The sequence below is a fragment of the Sinocyclocheilus anshuiensis genome, unplaced genomic scaffold (assembly GCF_001515605.1).
Source record: "Sinocyclocheilus anshuiensis isolate Anshui unplaced genomic scaffold, SAMN03320099.WGS_v1.1 scaffold190, whole genome shotgun sequence".
NCBI classification, from domain to species: domain Eukaryota; kingdom Metazoa; phylum Chordata; class Actinopteri; order Cypriniformes; family Cyprinidae; genus Sinocyclocheilus; species Sinocyclocheilus anshuiensis.
In genome coordinates this window covers 1,541,229-1,557,962 of record NW_015547663.1, presented here as the reverse complement: position 1 = coordinate 1,557,962, position 16,734 = coordinate 1,541,229, and the positions used below count along the sequence as shown (strand labels likewise).

At 40.0% G+C, this 16,734-nt stretch overlaps 1 pseudogene; it reads left to right on the top strand.

The window, feature by feature from the left end:
• Positions 1–956: 956 nt before the first annotated feature.
• LOC107702439 (ectonucleotide pyrophosphatase/phosphodiesterase family member 7-like) lies at positions 957–6,574 on the top strand (annotated as a pseudogene).
• The last annotated feature ends 10,160 nt before the right edge of the window (positions 6,575–16,734 follow it).

Here is a 16,734-nt window from a genome sequence, read left to right as displayed (position 1 = left end):
AGTGCATTGTACCAAATTATTAATTTAAATGTAAGTACATAGTAGTTAAGGCCACCTAATATAAAGTGGGACCCAAGATTACTCCTGACTCTTGTGCAGGTCTGAACCACAATTTAGAGGATTACACTAAATTAAATTAGGAACATGAAACTACCACTCAAATGCATTACCATACTCATAACACAGACATTCCTTTGGGCCACATATTTACAATTTAAAATGTGCATCATTTCAAAATCAAATAAACCGAAGAATATGCATTAATATTGTGTGGTTACAAATAATGGAAATACCTTTTGTCATCAATGACCATTCATAAGTTAACATAAACTGGTGCTTAAAGAACTAGACTGCAGGATTCCATGCCGAAAAGACCAGCCGGAATGTCCAAGCTGTTGGTCCAGCTGGTGAAGATGATTCCCAAGTTGGTTAAGAACAGAAATTAGTCAACAACTCAAGGGCCACAGTACTGTTTACATGCAGAAAGATTTTGCAAAGAAACAGCACTTATGCAGCTTACATTCTATACTGTAGCACACCTTTTTAAGCACTGTCTGATTGATAAAGTCCAAATACTTAGTTTTTAGTCATTTCAAATGCACAAGTGTAGATAAATAGCTCACTTAGGCAATGAGTCTAATGACTGGTTAGACACTTATCTTTACCTTCACACAATACAGCCTTGATAGAAAACACCATGTTTCATTATATAAGCAGTGAGCTGTAAATCATAGAAATGTTGTTCAGAAAAGAGCTGTATAATTGCTTTTGTCCCATAACTTCTGATAAGCCACTTGATAAGATACCAAAAGATAGCATAAGCATGTAATTCACCTCATAAACATCAGAAATGTGAACTTTAGTGTGCAGAAAGTGATGGCAAAAACAGACAAAAGGATCAGTCAAAAGATGAGGCTGTTAGATCAGAAACAACCATCAGACCAGCCAGAGAAAAGCAAGATTGTTACATCAACAGTAGTAGTGGAATACCTGTCATGTTATTGGCACTGAGTGTTTTGATGCATATATTCCCTGCGACTCTTTCTGCTCCAGTCAGAGATCGCTGCACCACAGGCAAAAACAAACTACTACTAATCAGCTTTGATGGGTTCAGGTGGGACTACGACCGAGATGTGGACACCCCCAACCTGGACAAAATGGCTGAGGAAGGAATCAAGGCAGCATATGTCACTCCACCTTTCCTGACCATCACTAGTCCTACACACTTCACCCTGCTATCTGGTAAGGAGAAAAAGACAACAGCAATACATTTCCCATTTAAAGTATATAGGCCTAGATAATATACAGTGACACTGCAAAATGCATGTTTTACATAAATGTTACCTTCTCATAGTGTAAATATCTATGATGAATTAGTTCTTAATCAGACCACTGAATTATACACCTGTATATGTAAACTTGCTAACATTTGGCATAAATATATGTAAGCAAAAACATATAGAAGCAAATTATTTTAAAGAATTTATTCTTTTTATTTTTAATTTTTTTTACTTTATGCAGCCAAGTTAAGGTTGCCCTTTGCTCACACAAAATTCAGTGTAAAGGAATAAAAACTTATGCATTATGTCTGCTCTGACCCACCTTAGTCGCTAGTAATCACAGTATACAGTTGAAATTGCTGTGGAAATGCATTTATGCCACCTCTGAGCAGCATTACATATTGTGTAAAGACACTTAAATACCACTTCAGCAGTGCTGCTGTGACACATTTATAGTGTAAATTTGGCATAAGTAAAGTTCACACAAGATCACATACTTTGAGCGTTCCTATACTGTAGCCCAAACAAACGAGCACAATGCTAGCAATGCTAATGTCATGGATTTGATTCTTAAGGAATACACAAACTGATAAAACATTTACCATGAATGCAATGAAAGATGCGTTGGATATATGTAACTGCCAAATGTATGAACTAGTGCTGTCAAAATTAGCGCGTTCACACAGTCGATAAATTTTTTTCATTTTAACGGGTTAAAAATATTTAACGCAATTAACGCAGGGACGGAGCTAGGGTTGGCCACCCCACTTACACCGGCAGCTTTTGTCTCTTTTTTTCTTTGACAAGAATTGTGTTTATTTATACACAGAACGTCTTTACGGTCACATCAAACTGGAAAGTTTTCAGACGCACACTCCAACTTCGCCTCAGTGCCAGGCGCTAGTCAAAGAAGCGCAGTCTGTTAATCAAAGAACAGAAGAAAAAGAGGAAATCAAACCCTTTGTAGCTTTAAGGATTCATCTATATTTAATTTAGAATTTAGAGTTTGATAACTTTATTCAATTCCTGTATATTTTCTACTTCCACAGCACAGGTAGCTAAATATGACATTATAATGGTTTTTTGTGAAGATTGTTTTAAGTTCACTTAAATTAAAAGTTGTTATTTTTTGAAGTCTAATAAATGTTAAAATTGATAGCTCTCACTTATACTTGTCACGTGTATGTTCCCGTTGAGTTCCTGTTTTCCTTATTTGGTCCTTCCTGTTCCTATCCTAATGTAGTTTGATTTGTTCCAGGTGTGTCTCATTATTAGTTATCCTCTTCACCTGTCTGCCCCTCGTCATCTGCCCTATTTAGTTCTAGCCCGTTCTGTTCTCCCTTGTCTGGAATTGTTTGTCAACTCTTTGTGCTACGTGTGATTCCCTGAAAAAGATAATTAAACTCCTCTGTTTTGTATTCCTGGTCTCCTCGCTCCGTGCTCCTCACAGTAGCAAACTGTGACAGAATTCCAGACCCTTTAAAGGAAAGTAAGCGGCACCTTTTCTCCCCGTTTGTTTTCTGTTTTTTCAAAAAGTTTTTCCTGTTTGTTTCTCCCTGCTTTAATGGAGGAACGAGTGAGGTTCCTCGCCTTGGCTCATACGAGCCCCGACCCGATTGTTTTCGCGAGGGCGTTCGTGCCGCTCGCCCTCGCCAGCTCCCTCGAGGGGGAAACGCTTGTGATGCTGTTCCGGATCGGGATAACTTACCATCGCCCCGCGGAGCTCCCAGACACCACCGATCTCGGATGGAAGGAGGCAGTCATCCGATGTCTGGAGAGTCTCCGATCCCGATCCGGGACCCATCTGCCGGCAGTTCCCGAGTCAAGTCAGCCGGCTGTTAATGTGGCAAGCCCGTCGAACGTTAATGTGGCAAGCCCGCCGGACGATAATATGGCAAGCCCGCCATGCGTTCATGAGGCCCCAGTGTCGGTTCCAATTCCAGAGCTCGCTCCAGTGTCTGCTCCAGTCCCAAAACTCACTCCAGTGCCAGCTCCTTGAAAGCGCTTTGCTGTGCCTGCTCCTCCAGAGCACCCTCCAGTGCCAGCACCACGTAAGCGCTATCCTGATCCCCAGTTCAGCCCAGGAATGGCTCCTGATCCCGAGTATAGCCCACGGAGGGCTCCTGATCCCGAGTTAAGCCCAGGAAGGGCTCCTGATCCCCAGTTCAGCCCAGGAAGGGCTCCTGTTCCCGAGTATAGCTCACGGAGGGCTCCTGAAGCCCAGGGAGGGCTCCTGATCCCCGGACAAGCCCAGGGAGGGCTCCTGATGCCCGGTCAAGCCCAGGGAGGGCTCCTGATGCCCGGTCAAGCCCAGGGAGGGCTCCTGATCCCCGGTCAAGCCCAGGGAAGGCTCCAGCCCCAGAGCTCGCTCCAGTGCCCGCTCCTCGTAAGAGCTTTCTAGAGCGCCATCTAGTGCCCACTCCTCCAGAGCGCCCCCCAGGATTCCTAGATTTCCCAATAAATTTTTTTTGTGGGGGGGGGGCATATTCCCGTGGCCGAGCCAGCTAAGGCCATGGAGGATCCGCCATGGCCTCCTGAGTCCCCTGCTCCGCCATGGCTCCATGATCCCCCTCCCTGATGGTACTGTTACGACACGGGACGCGCCGTCCAGTAGGGGGGCGATCTGTCACGTGTATGTTCCCGTTGAGTTCTTGTTTTCCTTATTTGGTCCTTCCTGTTCCTGTCCTAATGTAGTTTGATTTGTTCCAGGTGTGTCTCCTTATTAGTTATCCTCCTCACCTGTCAGCCCCTCGTTATCTGCCCTATTTAGTTATAGCCTGTTCTGAGTTTCTTTGTCTGGAATTGTGTTTGTCAACTCTTTGTGCTACGTGTGATTCCCTGAAAAAGATAATTCAACTCCTCTGTTTTGTACTCCTGGTCTCCTCGCTCCGTGCTCCTCACAGTAGCAACCCGTGACAATACTGTAATGTTGGATGGCTATAGCCAGTTAAATATTAGGAAAAAGAACAATTTCATAGAGACATCAGTAGTACTGGTATCAGTGGTACTCTATTAAACAAATATTAAAAATGCACTGTCTTTATGTTGTTTCTACATTAATTTGAAGATTGTGAAGTTATTCAAAGCCATATAAAAGCTTTAATGTTATGTGGGATTAATCGTGATTAATTTAAGAGAAAATGTGCAATTTATTTTTTATCGATTGACAGCACTAGTATGAACCCAAATGTAATCTTCTGGAAAAGATTACACAAAACTTATAAAATTAGTGACAATGAAAAATAGGCCTATGTATTTTTCCCCAGGAAGGTACATTGAGAACCATGGTGTGATTCATAACAATTCGTTCAATACAACCACACAAGAGAAGAAACAATACCACATGACACAGCTTGTGGATGAATATTGGGATAATGGCAGTCTACCCATTTGGATCACCGCTCAAAGACAGGTACATCTCAAAACATTACAGCTTGACACAAACAAGAATAAAAATAATATTACATAAATATACATGTGCTTTAAATAAGATATAAACTGACTTGTAAATGTGTCCTTTCTTAGGGTCTTAAAACAGGATCCTTACACTTCCCTGGTACTGCGGCCACTTACCAGAATGAAACAATCCAAGTGAAGGAGGTGGAACCGAGGCTTAATGACCGCACCAATGAGACGGCATGGAGGGAAAATGTGGATAAAGTCATGAAGGAATGGTTTAAAGATAAAAACTTAGATTTTGTCACTTTGTATTTTGGAGACCCAGATTCTACTGGACACAAATACGCGCCCGATTCTCCCAAGCGGCGCGAGGTGGTCAAGAAAGTGGACCGAACTGTGGGCTACATACAGGAAACTGCTGAGAAACACGGACTCAGTGACCATCTGAACATTATCATCACAGCTGACCATGGAATGAGCACCGTGTTCAAAGGAGTGGACGTAAAAGAGATAATACTCACTGACATCCCTGGATTCTCTTTGAAAGATCTGAAATTCCACATGGTGGACTATGGACCTTCTGGGCTGCTGTTGCCCAAAGAAGGGATGCTTGACAAGGTTTATCAAGCCTTGAAAGGAGGGCATCCAAACCTTCACGTTTACAAGAAAGAAACATGCCTGCCCGACTGCATTACTCCAAACATCCACGCATCCTGCCCATCGTTCTCTATGCAGACCCAGGATATGTCATCAATGGGGTGAGCATGAAGTAAACACCTAATGGACACAGTAAATATACATGGACAACATTATGCTATATGTGATCATTTCATATGTTCTAAATGCTATTCCAGTTATACGTATTCCAGACCTACAAAGGGCAACACGGCTATGACAATGAGGACATGGACATGAAGCCTTTCTTCAGGGCAGTAGGACCAGATTTCCACAGAAACTTTTTGGTTGGACCATTTGAGACCGTTAATGTTTACCCTCTAATGTGCCACTTACTGGGGATAAAACCAGAAATCAATGACGGGTCACTGGATAACACCCGATACATGCTGATAGCCAACGGAGAGCCATGTGATTCTGGAGGTGAATCTGGAGGAATTTAAATAAAAGTGCATATCTTATAAATGTATAGTGTATACGTATTTAATATCTTAGAGGTCCGAGATAAGAATTATTTTGATTATTTTAAGAGGTAAAAATGATCATACTTTAGAAAATATGATATTTAAATTACAGACAATAGCAATAATCTGCTATATAATGCTATATTATACTGCTATATAATGTCAAACTCAGTCTCTGCTTTGCTCTTACCTATCTTTACAGTTAAAGACAACTTATCATGATAGTCATCAGATCTGGTATTTTGATAAGGTATCTTGATAAACCTTCATGTAAATTACACCATTCAAACAAATAATATCATCAAATTGTATCACTCTTGTCAGTAAATGGATAAAAACCTGCAAGGAAAGTATTACAACTCTTTTACCCTGTCCTTCACCATATGACCCCATGAACCAATAACACATGATGAACCAGCACTATCATCATCTTATCACAAATTACATAAGTTAAAGGTCATCAATCAACCTTTTTTTCTTGTAGATGTTCCCAAGTCAAGCCTTCATAATGTGTTTGTTGGTCTTGCTGCTGTGGCTGGATATTTACTGCTTGTGTTTATGGTTGGTACATCCTACAACATGTATAAAAGACGGAAAGCGAATATGAGGTACGACAGAGTTCCATTATTGTTTTTTTCAGCACATTACCTCTCTATAAAAATCTGATGCATTACTTTACCTTCACTCTCCAACAGAGCAAAAGTCATAGATGATGAGGACCAGATAAAAGCTGACTACATGCAAACATCGTTTTAAGAGGGACATTCACTTATTTTTGTATTGCTTGTCATTTAATACTACACTGGGATCCAAAAATCTTAGACCACATTGAAACAACATTTAGGGCCTTTTTTCCATTTAAACCTTGGTGTAAGGTTTTAGGAATTTGGATGGATGTATGTATGTATGGATGGATGGATGGATGGCTGGATGTATGGAAAAAATATTTAAAAATATTGTATATTTAAGTATTCACATCAAGGCATCTCAAGTACACGTGTCAATAAAAGAAGAGAGGAACATACTGTAAAATACTAAGATATATAGAAATTCATATTCAATGTACATTTTTCAATTAACCCTTCATTCATATTGTTATGCTGATGAAGTAATTTGTAATTAAAATATTCTATTAAATTAGAAATGCTGAAAATATCGTTTATAATTTTAAAAAGTTGTTTTAAATGATAAATGCTAATAAAATAATTTGTAATAAAAATGTTGTTTTAAATTGTTTTAAAGCAAACTGCAAAATAGAAGCATTTTGACTGGTTGTCTCAGACTCTTCACTGCTTTATGTTGATTAATATGCAGCATATTTTATACAGTGTATACTGATGCCATCTAGTGGAAATAGTGAGTATTTTCAAACTCAAAACGATTGTGACTGTACTGTATGTGAACCAACTGCATTCAATTAAATACTAACTGTTAACGATGAAAATCACACATTATTTACTCAATTCTTGAGATTTACATTCCTTCCGATTCCCTTGCATGCACACACACACATTCAATTTAAACTACACACAATAGGCTGCACAATACCAGTCAGTTCTATGGAAAAACACAAAGCAGAAAAAGAGCTTATGAGGACTAAATGACTGACAGAAGTTATCATTACACAAAGCTGCAGATTCAATGATTTATGGTGAAATCCCGTCCAGTCATGTGGAATTTTCCCAAAATAAGTTTAAGTAAACAGCCCATGACAAAGAGGCACTCAGAGCAGGCTGGTATGCATAAACAGTTTGAACAGTGTGCTGCAGTGTAGCCCCCTCCAAACACATTCACACATACACACTCAGTCACCCGCCAGAGCAGAGCCAGTCTGGAAATGTGGAGTCTCCCCCTGGCACGCGCGCCAGACTCCCATCCATCTTCCAGTGCAATAACAGTTCTCTGTCTCTCTGTCTCTGTCTATTGCTCTACTACTGTTGCAGGACACACATTCTTCTCCTGTCTGCAGAGATCATCCTTTATGCTGTTGAATGCAGGGCGCTTTTAAAGCAACATAGTCTTGAATGCAGAAATTTAGCACACTACAATCAATGAGATGTCTCTCAGCAGACATATTAAACCTAAACATAAGTTAAACTCAGTTGACAATACTTGTCACAAAAATTCATTTAGACTTGTCCCTCCTTTTCTTTAAAAAAAGCACAAATCTGGGGTACAGTAAGTCACTTACAATAGAATTGAATGGGGCCAAATTTAAACTTTAAACGTAATATATTTCAAATGTATCAAAGTGTAAACAACGTGCAGGTCAGTGTTCTTTTGGTGCTTGTTTAGTTTATTAATATTTTGAATAATTAATTGTTTTATTTGAATTGTAGTTAAAGTTTTAGAAATTGTGTTTTGTTTTGTTATTTTTATTAGTATGTTTAATGTATATAGTTTTCATTAATTATTATGTATTATTATTATTAATAATTAACTAATTTCTTTAAATGTTGCCTTGGCAACTAGCTGAAATAAAATATGTTTTTTACATTATATTTCAATTAACATTCATTTTTTCAAGTATAGCAACATGTTTTATGGTTTTAGTTTTAGTTAACTATAATAACCCATGATGCTAGTTTTTTCACGATTTTAGTGAGAAAAATCACAAATGGCTTACTAACCTTTTCTGTAGTTATTTGCAAAGTTATATGCAATTTTACAACTTCATCGACATGAAAACGAAAACATAAAACAACCATTAAAATGAAAAGAACAACTGTTTGTTTTAATAGAAGAATTAATGCAAGGTCTTTTATAAAATTACAAGCTGCTCATTTCTGCGTTTAAAGCCTTCAAAAATTGGCCCAATAGCTTCCATTGCAAGCATCTCACCATTATATAATTAATTGCATTTTTAAAGAAATTAATCAAAATTTTGTGATAATTATTATGCCACAAATGCTTTCAATTGGGCTTATACTGAATATGTAATATTCCCTTTTGTCAATACAGACATGTATCCTTTTAAACTTCATCCAGTTTTGGATCTGTCAGTAACGACAGATAGGAGACGAGTGTTAACTGCTGTGCTTCCTCTTGAGACCTTGTTATGACTGTCGTTTTGGCCGGTCATAGTGTAAACACTTGGGAATTTCCCTCTGAAGACCTACATAGCACTTTTATTCTATCACAACATGTCAGCTCCTAACCGGGCCACTCTAATATTCTCTGCTCTCATCCATTATTAGCTGTGAGAGCACATGTCAAACAGCCACATTCTTCTGAGTGGATTTTCTCCTTCCCTCCGACTACGCGCATGTCTGCGACGCACAGCGCTCAGAAGAACGGTTGAGCCGGGAAACAAGCATGTTTACATCTGAGGCTTAACAAACGTGCTGAGCTGAAGGGAATGCAGAACGGAGTATCAAGAGGATCATGTGGACTAATTTTCCAGGGCTATTTCAGGTTCATAGTGTATTGCTTTTTTGAGCGCCACCTTTATTCCTCTCAATGGGCAGAATATACCGAAATAGTCATCTTATATTAATTTGAACAGTCATATAAATAGAAATTCAAATATAGAGCCTTTTTATTGTGGTCTATCCAATAAAACTCTCAGTGGATGAGGTTTGAAACCATTTAAACTATTTCACAAGGACCGGCCAAGATGCACTGGTGGTCTTGGTCAAATGCCATGTCTTCCCGCGGCCTTGTCTCGCGGGGGCAGACAAGAACCGTGTCGCCTCGCACTCTGGTGAGACCTCTTAGGGGTTTGCGACGACAGATTTACTCTGACAAACTCTGTGGTACGGCCGCCTGGCTCCGGACACCAGCACACCTCTCTGATATACCTGTCAATGAGGTGTCACTGCACAGAAAGCGCGCCATGCTTTCTTCTCCAACGCCACCATGGAAACACTGACTCAACACCTCCAGATCCTCACTCGCTCGCTCCTACAGTCCTGCCCAAGCAGTTCTGATGAGGCATTCCTTTGAGCTGAAACAAGGCGTTAATCCATGATAACTTCTCCTCGTGCCAGCATGTGGGTGCAGGTCTCTCCTCCGAAGCTTGCCTCATGCTTTCATGCCTGCCAGGTTGAATAACTCTAATGTAGCTGCAAGATTTAGGAGATAATATCTATGTAAAGAGGGAAATGGTCTCAACAGTAAAGCCATAAATCTGTCATTCGTACTTTGATGGATAGATGCTTCAGAATCGTTTTCGCAAAGAAGCCGAACACAAAAGCTGCCATTCGTCTGTGTCATATATGGTTTAGTTTTATGTATTTGTGCGAGCAGTGAAGTGTACAAAATGGCACTAATACGCAAGATGCTTTTTGCAATGTAAAAACAAATGACGTCCTTCTGGACGAAGGTTTAATCAAAATCTGGTTATGGATTCTCACGTATATAAAACAGTCAAATCAGAGTACAATGAGTCATGTGCTAAATGGAGCCAAACCTCTCTGACTGTGAATATCTAAAGAACAAATTAACCAACAGGGCAACTGGCCATATGCCCAAAGGCCTATGACCACTTCACTTGACCACCATAAAAGAAGCAAGACTTAGGCCCTGTCCCAAATGGAACACTTCATGTGCACTTGCGGTCTTACGGACTTACAATGGCCGCCGCGTGCGCGTGTCAGTTAAGTCCACGAGACCGTAGGGCAGGGTTCCTCAAATCTTGCCCTGGAGGGCCAATGCACTGCAGAGTTTAGCAACAACCCTGATCAATGTCACCTACCTGTGATTTTCTAATGATCCCGAAGACATTGATTAGCATGCTCAGGTGTGTTTGATTAGGGTTAGAGCTAAACTCTGCAGGAAAGTGGATCTCGTGGGCCAGAGTCCACGAGCCCGTAGGTCAGGGTTCCTCAAATCTTGCCCTGGAGGGCCAATGCACTGCAGAGTTTAGCAACAACCCTGATCAATGTCACCTACCTGTGATTTTCTAATGATCCCGAAGACATTGATTAGCATGCTCAGGTGTGTTTGATTAGGGTTAGCGCTAAACTCTGCAGGAAAGTGGATCTCGTGGGCCAGATTTGAGGATCCCTGCCGTAGGGTGTCCCATTTGTCATTTTAGCGTTCAGAAGGGTGTTCGCGAGCGCCCCCTTTGCGGCCGTTATGCGCCCTCGATCTGCACTTCTGCCGAGCCCGCACTGGGGCGAGCTCCGCAGCAGACTTCTACCCGACAGTCAAAGCGGCATTACGTCACGAAAGTGCGGACTCAGAGGAAGACCGCAAGGGTTTAGGGTGCCATTTGGGACAGGGCCATTATGTACAAACAAACACAAACTTTTAAGGAATTGGAACATGAAGCTAAGCGTGAAGAGTTGCTTTACCATCTTACCTGGTCATGAAGGAGAACTATCAGACAGTAGACCAAGCAATCACAGTTCCAAACAATGACTTCCCAGGAAACATAACTAAATTCATTCTACCTTATTTATACTGTTTGTCCACCTACACATGCGTCAAATGAACGTCTTGGGTCATTGCTTCATATCTAACTTTTTTCTGTCGACGCAAGATGGATTTCGTGTGTCATTACGTTCTGAAATGAAACTTCATATGCAATGCAAGTAGCCTACCCGCCGCATTTTTAGCCTTGCCGCAAGGGGCGTTTTTGGCGGCAAATGTCTTCTCTCTTCCGGCTTAATGTAGCCTATATCACGTTGCAACAGTTTGAAGAGAATCTTGTATATATATACAAAAAAAAAAAAGATGGCTTAGGCTACTATGGTGACCTATAGACACAATTCCATGTTCCAGACTGAATGAATCGGTCTTTATAGAAATGGGGTGTCTGCTTTCTTGTTAACATGGTGGTGTTGTATTTGTTCTTCGATATATAAAAATATAGCGGTATAAATGTAATAATTAGCCTACCTATTTGTGGATGTGAATAGCCTCTCAGTCAAATAATTGTGTTTCTAAGTTTTATAAAGTCATGATACATTTGCTAGATACAAAAATCAATGACACAGGCACAGCTGTACAGTGTCTGCACAATCTGTGTTTGGATTTATTTAATTAATTTGTGTTCTTATATGGACCACTAGGGGGTGCATCGTGCATGGCATACACACAGTAGCCTACAGAGGATGCTGGAAATGTCCACATGCCTCAAGGTACGCTGGCATTGATCATTTAACAATAAATTATGACGACTGATCTAAAGCGATTCTAATGTGTCCTTCTGGATTAGATATAAATTCAGAAGAAAACGAATGATGCTAAAAGAGGTTTAATAGAGTTTGGTTACCTAAATGCTGGTTAAAATTTGAAATGAAATCCATGAGCAAATTCCTCTACATGCCTTGTCTTAGTAAGCCTACTAATTCTTCATGGTTATACACTAATATTATACAAATATATTTATGTATTAGTGGATGAAGTACATTCACTAAATAAGAGTAAGTCAGACATGATAGTTCAGACTGACAGATTCTAAAACAATTAGATAAACCACTGCAACATGTTTGTTTTGTATGGAGTGAAAAGGGTTAGCAATTCTCCTGCCGCCTCTATCCATCAAAAACACCACTCGTTTACTTTGGAAAACGCAGCCGAGACATTTAATGCCAGTGTTCTTTACGACTGTTCACATCTTCTGTTACACCGCTTCTCATGTTAAGAAAGGCTGTGATCCATAACATTTCAGTCCTGAGCCTGCATTTGGAAATAAATAGTAGGGCTATCATTCAAGAGGAATTACAAACTTTGATTCCATTACATATACAGACACAAAAACATGCACTCACATGCTGTCTCACAAACTCACCCAACACACACACACACACAAAGCAACGCTCATATGCAGAGGCACACGTGAGAGTGGCGCCACAGTCTGCTCACTGCTGTGCATTTATTATGGATCAGCTTTGCCAATACTTTCAACACCAGTCCAACCTCCTTCAAATAGCCACAGGCCGATACGTGATGGATCCCGCTTTTGCGTAGAGAATCAATGCAGGACAAATAGTTCCTACTTCGGCCCGTGTCAGTACCGCCATCCAAAACACCTCTCAATCCAACTCCTAAATTATGTGAGTAATTGATCTGGACAGCGAAAGACTGAGATTTTGGGCCTTGCTTGTTCAGTTTGCCACAGATTTCCCTGGTGGCTCAGCTGTTGAGCTCTTGATGAGCTTCCATGATGTTAATTAGCTTGAACACAAACAAAATACTGTTTCCACACGGACTGAAGGTGATCTGTTCCACCTCATTACAAATTAAACCTCCATACATTCATCTAATCTCCTGTAAATATCTATTGCAGCAGTCGAGCATGACGACAGCACTGTGAAATTTCAAACTGAGGAACCTGATCTAGACCTGAAAATATTGAGAACGAAGCATACGGGTGGCAACTGCGTACACAGAGATATGTCTTTCAGTAAAGGATTAAAATGTTTGTTCGAAGCGTTATGAATACAGAAGAAGAGATCCTTCCTGTGCTACGGGAACGAGTCCGTTCTTTACAATATAGACAGCGATGGGTGGAACGATGGCACAGAGCCCATACATTGGCCTGGCGATTGGGGGAAAATTATAGGGCTACGCTGCCAATTTCTTAAGGGAAAAAAGCAAGGAGGAACAAAAGGGAGATGAAGCTTGTGGTTTGAATAAACCTCAGTTGAGTCAAGTATTTGCCATGCCTCATGTTTGTGTAGTGTTTTTGGAGGGGAATAAATGATGAGAACTTGAGCTCAAACTGAAGGCTGAAGGGGTTTTAGGCATTTCTATCTGTCAACCTTGAGGTAAAGTGCTCAAGATTTGCTTTTATATTTAAATTATTGTTTTTTTCCTCTGTAAGCAGACCCGGCGCCAGACACAAATTCACGGACGGGCATTTCATTTTTTCAGGGGGGCACAAATGAGATCAACCTCATTGCAATGCATAATATCATTAATTATGAATTAAATGGACAAAAAACGAGGAAGAATTGATGTACCACTCCATTGACGCAATACAACAGAGTCGTAAAGATTGGACCTAGCCTACTGAAGCAGTCTAAACACACCGTAATTAGTTACTTTTTTATGGAGTAACGCAATATTGTAATGCATTACTTTTAAAAGTAACTTTCCCGACACAAATTCACGGACGGGCATTTAATTTTTTCAGGGGGGCACAAATGAGATCAACCTCATTGCAATGCATAATATCATTAATTATGAATTAAATGGACAAAAAACGAAGTACCACTCCATTGACGCAAACCAACAGAGGAGTCGTAAACATTGGACCTAGCCTACTGAAGCAGTCTAAACACACGTCGCAGGGCTCGACATCAACTCTTGTCCGCTAATCTGGGACAAGTGGATTTTTTAAAAGGTTGGCAACTGGAACGGCTGGCCTCTGCACTGTCGGGAGTTGAATCAACGTCTTGCAAACTGCGATACCCATGGCTTTCGCCTACCGTTACATCGCTGCTGCTCTCTCCTGCCAACTTTGGTGGTTTTTGATTAAAGAAACGCTGTATATACATAGCACTGCCACACGAGATCGCTCAGCATTTTTTTTTTTTTTATTAAAAATAACGTTAAGCGGTAGCGCTATGCTTAGAAAACAACCAAACATTTCCGCGCTCACTATCGACAAACCAATCAAATACGTTAAAAAAAAAATTTTTTTAAATCAGACCAAACACATTTTTATTTTTATTCAGGATTTATATATATACAAAACGATAACTTTTGATAACAGTAGCCTATTGATAAAAAAATATATATATTGTGCAAACAACAAGGACTGGTGGTTGGTGGGACGTGGAGCTGGTGAACAGGTGAAGGGAGACAGCAGGCTCGTCCAGGGCGGGCACTAGTGACTCACAGGGCGGGCCAGACCCCCCAATGCCCGCCCATGGCGCCGGGACTGTCTGTAAGAAACCAGAATTCAAGGTTGCAAGACATTGAAAAACATTAAAAACAATACAAATCTTAATTAAAAAATCAATTTGTCAATTTTTTTAATTAAATGTAACAACAAAAAAAAAAGTCAACTGCATGCATTTTAATCTTTTTGGATTTGGATCAATTTGCAGTCCAGATGATTGTGCATTGATGTTCCCCTTTCATTAATAAGGAGACGTTCTTTAATCATATCTGGTACTGACTCTCTTACACTTCAAAGTCAGTTTTTAGCCTGCACGTCTGCAAATATAGCTCTGATCTTCCAACATCTGACATGCAATCATCCCCCTGACCCCATCACTATGATCTCTGGTATGAACTTGAGATCACACTGACCTTTTTCTCAGTGATATCATCCTCGAGAGCACACTCAGATACCCTGATAACACCTGGCCATTTTCAAAGGTGCCTAACAACAGCATTTTAATGAAGTCCAAGACACAGAACGAATAATGCTATTGAGATTTTAAGAGAGAGAAAAAAGAATGCAAAATGAAGTGAATTTCCTTGTAGCAGAGTAGTGACAGACATCAGCCTGAGGCTTATGTTGATACATGTCTCTTCCTGACATCATTCGCATAACTGTAAATGTGAGCTATAATAAAGTTTTACCACATGTTGTTTTTGAATGTCACACTCTCATAAAATATGAGAAATGTTGACAAGTCAAGGCTGTAAAGTGACACATTTCACTGCCAATGTTGAAAACAACATCATTTCTCAGTTCTACAGATATGCTTTCACAGTTGGAGGCTGATTCTGTTTTTCAGAGGCTCATTTGGTCCAGCTTTACAAGTAGAATAGCAAAAACAAACAAAAAGCTAATGGAACTTCACAGCATAGGCTACAAAAACAAAAACATATATGTATAATATATGGTGGGATCCAAAAGTTTGAGACTAATACTGAAAATGTTTCATATTCCATATTTTACATACAAAGTGTAAAGTGGATGTATATGTTATTGAGCATGATTCAATGGACGATATATATATATATATATATATATATAAAACATTACTTTTATGTTCAAGTCTTTAATTCAGATCTTTTTATCGTGGCTTTAGGCCATATTCTACAATTTGACATTTAGCCAAAATATGTATTTTATATTATATTATATTATTCAAGTCTTTTTTATAGGTCATATTCTTTTATATGATATTAATTTGTATATATTTTTTATTCAAATCTTTTTTTTTTCATGATGGCTTTAGGTTATATTCTACAATTTGACACTTAGCCAAAACACTGCATATCAGTAACATTTTAAGGATGGACATTGTATGAACTTTAAACCCTGAATCATTAAATGATTATGTAAATATATTTGTGAATGATATTGGAGCTCATTTTTTAGTAAGGAGTTTCCAGCCCATTGGTATTGCCCACAAACCTACTCACATCCCCATGTTCCTTTGGTTTGGCTTTCCTCCATCCTCTGCACACCAGCTATTTGGTCCAGTCGCCAGGAAACACGCACAAGGTTCAGACCAATGAGAGGCTTTTCTCTTTAAGGGAGTGTCTGTGCAAAAAAACAATCTGAACGTTTAATGACTGGTGGTTTTTCCGCTCTGTCATGGTTAGAGGGAGCGCCTGGGTGGCCAGACTGGCTTTCATCACGGGAAGGGTGCAGCGTGTAAGGGGGCAACTGTTCCTCACACCTGATTGTTAGTGATACTGGATGGACTCCAGAACTTGGGTGGCATGTTACTATGCGAGATGAAGTTTCCAGTTATATCTCCTGGGAAGTGATGCACTGAGAGCGATGAAATGGGATCATTCAGAGCATCTATGAGTGTTTAGGTTTGAGGGTCGCAGATTGAGGTACATTAAGCCGGCGTTGAAAATCACGCATGGTGCTGCCCAGTTATGACTGTGTGAAAATATGCCTCATGAAGAGAGAAAGAAAGACACTGGCACACAGCATTTCTTGTTAAGTAGAGTGGAGTGACAGGTCTAGATTCTTAGCTTATTGAAAAGCTGGAGAAACAGGCAGTGTTTTTATTCAGCGGCGAGCTGAGAAGTAATATAAAGATGTA